We start from the raw sequence: 12923 nt of genomic DNA on the forward strand, positions 1-12923 counted from the left end.
GTAGCAACTATCGCCCCGGATTTCTTTATAACCTCTGCTCTCTTTGTTTGATGTCTCCCCATTCAGCGCAGTTTTTTCATCCTGGTCACTGATGTTTAATGTCGATTTTGTTTCCCTTGCCTTTGCGTCTCCTCATCAAGTCCTGATTTATCATCGTAGTTCTTGATTATTACTGTCTCCATATATTTCCGTTTGACTTAGTGTCCTCCCTTTACCTTTTTTTCTTCGTCTCCTTGGTTCATGAGTTTCCATGCCACCTCTATTCTGTCTGTGCTGTTCCTCGTCATTAATGTTCCTTTGTCTCTTATGTCTTGGTGTCCCCTCGTTCTATCCTGTTTTATCCTGGTAGCTACTGATTTTAATACCCCTGTTACATATTTCTTGGTGTCTCTCTGTTCTGATGCCTTTTGTACTGGAATGTTGCTAATGTCCATGGGCCTCTATTTATTTTGTACCCAGTACATTTTACCAGTGTTCCATGTCTCCGATGTTTCGGTTCTTCTTAATACCTCGACGTAATACTACAGGAGTTTTAACGCGTACAGAATAAACACCTCATACATGTTCTGTTACACCTCGTACCTGTCAACGAAATAAGCATAGTCGATAAAGGTAATCAGTCAAAGTTGTATCATGTCCTGCAAACTGCTTAACGTAGACAACCTGTTTCAGTCTCCTCAGTGATGTGTTAGTATTACAAACGGTAGTATTTAGTCGCCCCCTGGTGTACATCGATACTCTATCTGTAACTATTACCGTCACAATTAAGTTTATCTCTGCTCAATTCAGCGTTATTTCCATTAAGATAGTTTCCTCCGATACGTGTTGGTAATAGGTTTAACGCCCTCTGGTGGTTTTACCCCTTAGTAACACGTATGGTGAGGAAAGTGAGGTACTAGGATGACGTATAGCATCCCGTAAATATTAGCAGTACTGATAGGGGCCTTGTCAATATGATATTGTCACATCGTAAAAACAGTCCTCATACAAAACTACAGTTTGGTCTAGTGAGAAAATAAAGAAGATTAGAAGCATTGAACAACACGTGAACTTATCAAGCTAATGTGTATATATTTGGGTTAAAATAACGCAACTGTGCGTTCTTATCTTTACCATCTTTAGAAATAAGACATCTTTGTTAATTAATGGGTTATCATTGGTTAAAGTCTGATAAAGTGAAATTTCAATCAAATCAATTACGACTTCAAAATACAAGGACACGAACAACAACCTTATCATATAAGTTAATGCTTGGAGCCGAAAAGGTAAAACAATAATACGAAACGAAACAGGTTTTGTAAATAATTAACCTTCTGCTTTGTGAAACAAAATTCGAAAATAATCTCATTTAAACAAATCTCATATTACTTGTATGAGATATGTTCATATATTCAAGGACCCAAAAAACAAAAATCCTGACGTAATGTCATTTATAACTTTTTGATCAAGTGCATGACCACACCGTGGACGGTTTTATGTGAAATCAGATAATATCAGAACGAACATTCACTCGGAGTCTTAATCCGTCCGTAAAAGAATAGAAAAGACATTGTTGAGTTTGCAGACTTTTTTCAAATGACCTTCCATAATTTGTAGAATGTAACCTTTCTGTCAATGAAGATCGCAATGGCACATCTTTTGAAGTAAGCTGAGAATAGTCAACATACATTCTCTTTTATTCAACAAATGGCATTACATAAATATTTTGTAGAAAGTGAAATTTTTAGACAGACAAAACCAACATACTCTGATATATAGTTTCAGAGGCCTTCTGAAGCTCCAAACGACTTGTCTTGAGAAAAGCGAGTAATAGCAGTCTACAGATAAATATTGTTTACTTAGCGTGAGGAATAAAACTCAAGATTCAAGAAACTCGACATACTCGTATGGATACCAGTCCATAACTTGTCTTGCATTTGTTTGAATTTAAATCTGTTTTGTTGGCATTAAATTGCACTTTTGCACATGCTGACTTGTAGGACCCTTGGGAATGCGTATAGGCATCACCCCGTCAACTCCGCCTTGTCTAGCTGCTGTCTGCGTGCTCGGCACCGATACATTCCAAACTTCTCCTACGGTTGCCAGTTTTGTAATAAACACGTATATTGGCAAATGTAGGTACACGGAAATAAATCACAGAACACGAAAACTCACGTACATAGTATATAGCTATTCGGCTTAGTTTCGATGTCATATGACCGATGGGGAGTGCCAATCACAACGAATGCCATAAAAATCCGGATAGAAAATGAAATGAAAAATATGATCGCTTCCATTGCCAATCTATAATCGGTTCCAGACACCAGAACCACTATCCATCATATAATGTCTCGAGCCCCAGGTACTCTTGTAAATTTTCCTAGATGTTTGTTAATAGCCCATGTTTTCAGTGTGTTACGGTGTCGTGAATTATATTACGACATTTTAGATTTATCATAAAACACTTGTTTCTATCTTAGAACTGTTCGAAATGTAAACATATCTGGAAATGATGCTCTGCCAAAGATACAGATGTTTGGAGAAATGATGACATTACGTAAGAATATTTACGATTACATGGAGAGTGATTAGGGTGCACATTTTAAAGTAGTAATACTTTTCTCAATCAATTCTCTTAATCAGCTGTGCACTGAATCGCTCGCAATCGTAACGAGGCAACTAGTGTGAACCTGCCTGAAAAACTGAGATATTTCCTCGACTCTAGGGACATTGAAGAGACGTTGCTTGCTCTGTCATTTCTTTATAAGATGTGACTTTACATTGTAAATGCTCCTTCTTGGCCAAACTGTTCTTTCTTTGTGCGCTTAGTTTATCTGTATTGATGTACCACCTTCTAGAAAGCTGTCTTCATAATACATACATATATATATATATATATTTCACTGTTGAAATTACTTGTAGTACCAAACTTTAAAAAGGATTAATGATGATCTCCGTTGGCCAAGATTCACAAGACGCTTTATCTTCCAGAACTTCTGGTTTAATCATTATTGCTGTTTTTCAGGAATATCCGTGTAAACCTTTCTTTTGTTCATACATGTGTGTATTACGTCTTACTTTTATTGTTATCTGAGTTTGAATTTAGGGTTTGTTCACATGCTGGTTTTGTTGTTGAATATAAAGGGAACTTGCTTTTTCCCGTTTCGATGCGGGCCTTTTGATGTTTCAGCCGAAAGAAAAAAAATTGCATGTTTTAGAGTTGATATTTAATTGAATTTTATGCCAATGTGAAGATATCAAGCAATGAAATATTACTCAGTTGACTTGCAACAAAACAATTATCCTGATTTATCAATTTAATGTATGTATTGTATTTATCAATTCCTGCAATTATATAGACAATACTTGCATCATTTTCTAATGTGTAATCACAATGACAAGTTTTCTCTTTCGATAAAATGTTTAAATATAAAGAACAATTATTTAGCTACCAAACCACCGTTTTATGTAAATGATCAATTCCTGTATTAGATTAGAAAACAATATATCTCTCTAACTCACCAAAACTTACTCGACATCTTGTTTAGGAAGAGGTATAGCATTGTTGTATATTTAACATCTATTTCAACTAATTCGGATCTTCCTCTGTCTCCTCAATCGGTGACAGAACTATTCATTAATTTGTCCTACTGAATTTGTATGGAAATGTATTATTTCCTTGTTTGTACATGTACATTCTTTTAACCCATACAACTGATTGACCTCAGGGATAAGATGAGTGGTGTAGAAACCTAACGTTCTTCTTTATTAAGAAAGTTACAAGTTTCTCATTTAATTCTCAGCCAACATGGTAGTTAGAAATGTATATTAGTCGATCTTCTACCAAATAAAAATGGGTTTGGATCTGTTTGATATCTGACAATCGGTTAGAAAAATATCTTGAAATTTCCATCATACCCTTCGGAAAATTAATCATTCGCTGTCCAGGACCTGGGCATCAAAAGTGATCAGAGATGATGGTCAGATCACTTTAACAAACCAGAGTTCCTACTGTTAAATAAATAGTCTGTGAGTAAGAAACATTTATACATTTGCCTCATGAACAGGACTTTCTCCAAAAGTTTCCAAACGTAACCACACTCTCTCAATACCAACATTTACAACCAACACATGTCAACATATTCTTAGGTCCGAAGTCTCTTTAAACAAATCAATGTCCGATGTATAGTCTGGGTTTGATGTAGCTACAGACGCTTATCATTTCTCTTTGTCTCAAATTTAGATAATGCTGATGTAGTCGCTGATGTTAAATTGAGATGAAGACCCGAGTCCCGGAGTCTCTTGGGAGGAAACCAGTCCCATCAGTGAAACTTCATATCAGGGACATCATTGACGTCTGTCCAAAAATTACAAATACAAAAACTTGATAATATACATGTAGATTGTTATATCTGTCAATCTCTCGTCTTTAGTATCTCCTTCCTGACCTTCTGTATACCTTACTGAGACCTTTTTATCTACCTTTGTAAAATAAAAGTCCCAGGCCGACGGACTTGGCAGTCTTAACTCGCACTCCTCCGATTATTGCCATGTTTCCTGTTAAAAAATCAGTTGATATATATCAAACCAGCAAATGAATAGAGAAGCTGATTGTTTCGCAGATATGCTGTCATGTCAGCTGCTGTATCCGCAGTTACGACAGACATGCTATCATATCTTAAACTGTCTTCACAGTAAAGTTACGAGGGCTGATTGATAAGTTGTGAACCTCATATTTAAGAGTTTGACTTTTGGCGGAAAGTTTTCTTTTTCTTTTTTCAACATAATCCTTTTCAGTATCTATAACCTTTTGCCAGCAAAGCTTATAGGCCTCAATGCCACTTTTAAAGAAGTTATTTTCCTTACCGTTCAGAGAGTCTTCTGCTGCATTTATGACGACATAACCTGACCGAAAATGGGCACTGTAAATGGCCTTTATTCAATTTTGGAAAATTTAGATGAACAGATGGGTAGGGGCATTGTCATGGTGGAACAACACACCTTTTACTGAGGTTTCCGTGTCACTTGAGTTTAATATTTTCTTCACGAAACTGGAGATAATCTACTATCAGAAAACTATCAGCATCCAAGAAAACCAATGCCATAACCTTTCCAGCTAATGTAACAGTCTTTCCCTTCAATAGCGAGGCAAACCAGGGTGTTTCCATCGTTAAGACTGTTGTTTGGCCTCTGGGATGAAATGATGGAACCACGTTTCTTCTATAGTCACAAACCTCTACACAGGGTGAGCAGGGTCTGCCCCTAAAGGATTCATATTAGCACTCGACAAGGTCTGTCTGGTGTGCTTCTGATCAACTGTCAGAAGTCGTGGTACCCAAGAGGCCTAGAGCTTTCTCATTGCATGATCTGCTGTAAAAATGGAATGTACTCTTTCCTGTGAAATAACAACCGTACTGGATATGTATCCCTCTGGAGTTGCAACAGTGACAGACCTTCCAGTACGGATATCAATCCCAAGGTTCTCCTGCCACGCTTAAATTCTGCCACCTACCTTTTTACTGTAACATATGAAGGGGCATCATTCCCTAGTGTTGCTACCATAAAAGTATGGATATCCTTAGGAGCTAGACTTTTCTTATTTGTCCATTTTTTAAAAGTCACATTACTTTAGAATGCTGACCAAATGACACAAGTCTTCGGGTACACAGCCTTAAATAGTCAGGGAATAGTCGAGCTGAAAAAAGGGCTTCCTTCTTAACTTCTCAAATACATGGCTCACAACTAACCAATCAGCTATCGTCTGCGTTCGATTGCAAATAGCGAACTACTTTATCATTAAACGATTGAACAACAAGAGAAGCTATATTTCCCAACACTGTTTATACTTTATTATATAAATTAATATTTATCCTGCAACTGGCGCTGCCATTGTCGGAATACACCTGCAACATATATGTTTGCTGTGTTCGAAGTGACGGGAAACAGCTACAGCTGTATTATAGTACGTGCGGTAATTCGACAGAATTACTCTAGATATTACCTAGATATTACGTTCAGAAATATGAACAGTTAACCAATGAAATAAGCGATTTAACATGTTACAATGGACATGTTGATCTATGAAAATTTAAAAGATCGATGTTATATCCGTTGAAGTTTGGAACTTTGGCGTCCGTCATCAGACAAAATTCAGCGTAACGTCAACATCAAGTAAACACAGATTGAACAACAAAACTGTTTAAGTTTCAATAGTCTGATTTTAATCAATGTTGCAGGATAAATAGAAAGATAGAGGCTTGTCTTCCTTCATCCTCGCCAAAGTACACTGTCACTGACTTTGTATTCTCTATATATTCAATAATATATACCCCCTTTACACAGCTGCAGTCAGCGGTGATAATGCTACAGCACTATAGCTAAGTGTATAGCAGTTAACAAGCCACTAAAATTTCTAATGTGTTATTTTCAAAAATTGTACACACACACTATTTTATCCCATAAATATCCTGATATCAGTGTAAAAACTTATCGTTTTTGTTTTGTTATTACACGGAGCTGTCCCTTTTGTCACCATTTTACGCCATAACGTTACCGCATCACCTGCATGGTCGTCAAGGAAGTGCTACAGAGGGAGACATTCACCAAAATAGGGTTGTATCAGTATAATAAAAAGATGGTTTTATGAACGCTTGCAGAAAATTCTAAATTATGTGATGTGCCAAATATCACATTCATTTCCATTCCATAAGCAGATTTATGAAACTTTTCAATATTTTTCTTTTCCTTGGTGGGGCCTCGGGATAATAAAGATAATCTGAGATAAATCATGTATGGATGGAAACTCGTGTAAAGTAATGCACATGACTATACATAGGCAAAGGCATGTGTAGTCTACGATACATTCAAATTAAACACGTCCGTATAAAGGTTGGTCCAAGTGTATATTTTAGTCTAAGATCCGGGGCGGGATGGGTTTATGGAGATTCTTTTATAGCTAAATCAGTTTTGATTAATTAAAATCCATTGTGTGCCAAACGTGTTCCTAGTTATGCTTAGGTTCAAACCTGTTCAAATGATTTGACTTACCCCAAAGGGGTAGGACCTAGTTGGGGAAAATAAACAATTAGACATCCTTTTCCTTCAGTTAGGATGAAGCATTTTCAGCAAAACAAAGTCAGATGAGCGATACAGACCCTTGGGGACTCTTGTTTCTTTGATATAACGTCTCCTGAACACGATGGGATGTGACATTGCTCTGGTAATATGTTGAATTGTTGAACTCCATATCAGGAACTTATTATACATATCATAAGGAATATGGTTCCTTTTTCATGAATGATTATCTTAATGTAGAATGACATGTGTTTAGTGACGACGACGACGACGACGACGTTTTTGATGATGATGATGATGATGATGATGATGATGATGATGATGATGATGATGATGATGATGAGAATGACATGTGTTTACTGACGACGACGACGACGATGATGAGGATGATGATAATGATGAAGGTGTTGCATGATGACGGATGATAATGAAATTTTAGATGATGTGTGTCTACTGACGATGATGCATGTCTTCATATGAAATGTAATGTATTGTTATTATCATATACCGTATGAAAATCTTGAAAAAGTGAAAAATACAAACAAAATTGATCCTTTTTCATTTTTTGAATTGAAAGCTTATTATGATTATCTCTGCTCTGTGGATGTATAAAACACGAGTTTCTCAAAGTATTGTAATGTTACAGTACAACTCTCTGGGGTGTCAGCATTGGCTCGTTTATGGAGACAGCTTGTGATGTCTGCCATGATTAATTACGCCTAGCGTCCGTCAAATCTGGACTTGAAGCCAACACTCGTAAGATCAGGTCCACAAAATGATCGTAATATTTCATCAGCTTGATAATTTAAATATCTTTTTATCAACTTTTTTACTTGAAGTGAATACGGTACTTAAATGTTCAGTTCAATAGAGCTGGCACTGACATCTGATTGTTCCTTAAGTGAAAGTTTGGCCGTAAAAGAGAGCTAATGACTTCACATTAGTAAATCAATAAAACATAAACAGTTAGCTTTGTCTCTTGATTTTATAGTCAAACCTGTTCCTAGTTATAGCCAAACGTGTTCCTAGTTATAGTCAAACCTGTTCCTAGTTATAGCCAAACGTGTTCCTAGTTATAGTCAAACCTGTTCCTAGTTATAGCCAAACGTGTTCCTAGTTATAGCCAAACGTGTTCCTAGTTATAGCCAAACGTGTTCCTAGTTATAGTCAAACCTGTTCCTAGTTATAGTCAAACCTGTTCCTACTTATAGTCAAACGTGTTCCTTCTTATAGTCAAACATGTTCCTAGTTATAAGCAAACGTGTTCCTACTTATAGTCAAACTTGTTCCTTCTTATAGTCTAACGTGGTCCAGGTTTTAGTCAAATGTGTCCTTGATTTTAGTTAATCGTGTTTTCGGTTATAATTAAACCAGTTTATGGTTATAGTCACACATGTTCCTGGATATAGTTAAACGTTGTCCCAGTTTTAGTCCGACGTGTTCCTAGTTTTAGTCAGACGTGTTCTTGGTTATAGTCAAATATGTTCATATAGTCACAATCCAAACTCAATCTAAATAACACTAGGGCAAAAATATAAACAATAGAAAGATTAACAGGAACACTTCTGAAAAATGTACAAGGAGAATATGACCAGGTGTTCCGGAATACTAAGCGTATGCTGTTTCCCAAATCTGAACAAGGTATATAACAACGGAACCTACAGGCAAACTAACGAACACCAAACACGTTCAGCTTCATACAAAGAACGGCCGTTTTCCGATTTCCATAAATCGGTATTTTTTAAAAACCATTTTGTTACGAGTCTACCCATTAGTTGACCACATCATACAAGAAAATCATAATAATGGGAACAAACCCTCGAATATCGAATCCATTGTGACACGTAACCACTATAGGTTGTGGATGTAGGGATATTGCTATCCAGGAATCTAAAATTCACAATAAGGAAACTGCAACCATTATGTTTATCTCGTAAAGCTAAATGGAAAGCTGTCCATGTTGCTTACGTTACAGAAAAAGATCGAAATAAGCGGTGGATGTAGAAGAGTCTGTCATTTCCAAAGCCTGTGGTCAATACCTGTCTTGTTGTTTAAAGACACGACGTCATCAATATATGTAAGAATGAAGTTAAATAACTTTACAATGTCTTTGTGTCCTGATAAGATTTTCGATAAATTCAGCCTCGTTAGAAAACGAAAATAAGTCAACAAACAAAAGGGTATAGTTAGTTTCCATAGCTATGCCAATAGCCTGAAGATCTTACCACCAAACTCGATGAACATGTCGTCAACCTGATAGCTATCTTCCTCGCAATGACTATGATACACTTTGAATACCAAGGCGTTATATTAAACTGTATTAAGTTGAAGTAAATGATAGTTTTAAACGCCCGTCAATTCCTTTATTTTTATTGTTGCTCTACGTTCTTTAAACAGTCAGGGTCATTTAAATGAACGGATAAGACGAAGTAGATGGGATCAAATGAAATATTCGACTTATCCGATGGTTCGAATTAGCCGTGTTTCTGTGATCAGAGACATTGTTCATCAGTTGTTTACCGGATACGTGTCTCTGAATATGGCGTGGCACAAATAAATAAGTTAGATATACATTTTTTAAAAAGATATTTCTGTACATTTACGATATTTTTATCGACTCAAAAGTGTTGGAATCATCATAAAGTAAAAAGAAAGAAATGGAAAGATCGGAGACCGAATCAAACGCGTAGGCCCTACGTAGACTAGTGTTAAAGACGGTCAGACGCCTAACCACTCTATCACCGCGACCCTCATCTCCTGTCAACTAACAATCATAACCTCATCATGTCGTTACTAAAGGGCAAGTTTCTCAACGGAGCTTTTCAACATGAGGATTATGTCGTAATCATTTTTATTCTACTGGGAATCTAGAGAATGCGGGAATATATCTCTGCGTATTAAGCCTGATGTATTTTGTGTTAAGGCATGTTTTATGATTTTTTTTCTGTAAAAAGAGGACTTTTAGAAAATGTAGAAAATTTCATTAATTCAGTCCAAAAATGATCAAAAGTACTTATCACCTTTGTGTTTTTCGTTTTTTGTTTTGTTTTTGTTTTTTGTTTTTTGTTTTTGTTTAGGAAATGAAATGAAAACGAACCTCAAGAAAGACAGGCACCTCAGGTTAAGACGTTTGACTGAGCTTATTAACATTCATATATTTTTGAGACCGTTGTTTGGCAGGGTGAAAAATAATAATTCGCCAATATTAAGTGAATTGGACATAATGTGCCTCCAAGGGAACTGGATTATCTCTCAGGAAGACGCAAGTGTAATAACATGATAATCTCTCCACAACAATGAATGTCTGATAGAATTTACTCCTAGTTCTGTGTGTAATAAGTGAATGCCGCGGTTCTGGAATACTCAGAACTAATTACGATGAGAGACATCCGATCTAGTAAACTGTCTTGTAAACAGGGAGGTGTGATTTTATCTTGTTAAGAACAGGTTTGTGTAGGATAGATTGCACAAGAATAATTATATAGATATGGTAACTATGTAACACGCACATGTGAAGGGGTTTACAAGCAAAGATAAATTTCTGTTGTTAAAGTAACTGGTTGAAACACATTCATATATCAACGCTGAACGTTTACATGATAATAATATAAACGAAGACAAGATTCAAAACAATGCAAAACCATGGTGTAATATCGTGAAGGAAAATATCGTAATCGATGTGACTGAGCGGAAGTCCTGTAATTGTTCTGCATGTAAAAGATAGCCATTTAATGATGTAGGGTTTCATCTATTCGAACGATCAATGATGAATTTAGTTTCCGTTAGATGACCTGGTTCGGTGCAGCTTTAAAACGTAATCAGTGCAACAAAAGTGTAATTAGGGGCAAACAGAAAATTGTCAATTTTGCCATTGGGTTTCAACGAAGTAAACCCAAAAATATCAAATCTCGGTCGTGATAGTGAGGGCTATTAATCTTCACTCGTCAGTGTTTCATACATCATACTGTGATCTGCGTTCGAACCAGGATAACTTTGCACGACACACTTCCGGGTTAATAAACGTAATATCGTGTGATCGATCCGTCTCTTGAGAAAAAATGGGCATATCCGTATTGCATTGCTATTTGGACAATTCCATTTCAAAATATAATTGATGACTTGCCGAGGGTGAGAATGAGATAAAGCGGTTCTGTCATTATAGTGCATTCTGATTATGGCTTTCCTGTGTGTTAAGAAGATGCTGTAAAGTTTGAAATACAAACACACTTGTTTAAATTGTTTTGGGTCAATGTAGAATAACAAGCAGATTACAATGTACAAAAAGTAGCTTACCTATTCCGACGTTCAATTAATGTTTAAACCAGTTTGGAGTTGGTGTTGTTCTTCTGGAATTTCATCAATTCATCACTGATGAAGTTAGGACAGTTCTTTTGTATCAGAGCTCTTAAGGAGCTGTTAGATAGAAGAATCGATTAATTACTGCTACAGTTACCTTTTCTTAAATTTACAATATTGTAAAAAAAAAAAGACACCTAAGTGAATAACACCTTTCGTACAAATTTAGTTTTAAATGCAGTAGAACCAAACAATGATTTGATCTGCTTCATACAGCTGTTCGCCCTTCTAGGACTCGTCAGTGATGCTACATCATACAGCTGTTTCGTCCTTCTAGGACTCGTCATTGGTGATAAGGGCCTAAATTTTGAAGCCAATGAGGCAACTGAGGAAAATCCAAATAGATCGAAAGAGAAATTAAAACCTTGGTGGGGAGGTGCACGAATCCAATAATTCCATTGTAACCAATGAGGACATCGTAACTCTGAGCTGTATTTTTAGTGTGCTGTTTTCAATATCTGTATTGATATTGTTCCGTTTGTAGATACTGGAAACCAAGCCTCACAGCTGATTAGAATTACCTGATTATCGAGATGGTCATGATAAAAACGATACATGACCTATGAAATTTGACGAAGACTATAGTAAACACATATTGCAGTCACCCAAAATGTGATTCCTCGCCTTACACGAATAGTTATGCCGCTTGTTGCTATAATTGGTTACTTCTTTGTTGGTATGTGTACCTTGTTTTCTTTTTAGGAACATTTTGGTGTCAGTGAAGCAGAACGTTATGACAATTTGGTGGTTCTAAGTTAGAATACTGTTTCCCTGTCAGCGGTGCCCTCAAATCCCTATTTACCTACCTCATCCAACTGAAAATGATTCTGACTGCAGCTTCTGTCCCGTGCAGTAGCTACGAGTCGAAGCAGCTCTAAAGATATCCTAGCGTTCGAGATACGCTATTCTGTTTGAAGCTTAAAATCTTTATTAATGCTTTAAATTTTGTATGCAAAACGCTATTTTATATTAATGAATTATATATAGGTAAATTAAGTTTCTAAACTATGAAAAATTACCAGTTGTCTAACATTCGTCACATCAACAACATAGCAACGCAAGTTCTCCGATATAGAGACAGGGAGACCGACCTTACTTATAAACACACACTGTCAAACCTAAAGTACATTTTAAATTAAAATGGAAGTTCGAGTAAACTTTTAACAACCGTTTTGTCGCCTAGACGAACGTTTCAGATACTGTACTATAATAATTCAAATTTCTGCCGGTCGGAGCTCCTCTGACTGTATTATAGGGTAGAGTTCTGTCGGGACGTGGATTCTATATGCATATGTGATCAACTTGAAAATAGGCCATTTCAAATTATTGCATAATTTCCTCATAGCTTATTCTCCCTATACAAAAGACAAGTATACGGTACACGTATCCAAACATGATTTGTGATTCCGGAGAGTTCGATATCGAAGTTGTGACAGAGGGATAGACTGCCAATCTACAGATGTACAACCACTTAGGAACAACGGCACATGTGCTCGACTTAATTGAGTCGATAT

This window comes from Ylistrum balloti, unplaced genomic scaffold, assembly GCF_031769215.1.
Source record: "Ylistrum balloti isolate Yb309-2 unplaced genomic scaffold, AGI_CSIRO_Ybal_v1 Utg369938, whole genome shotgun sequence".
Classification (NCBI taxonomy): Eukaryota; Metazoa; Mollusca; class Bivalvia; order Pectinida; family Pectinidae; genus Ylistrum; species Ylistrum balloti.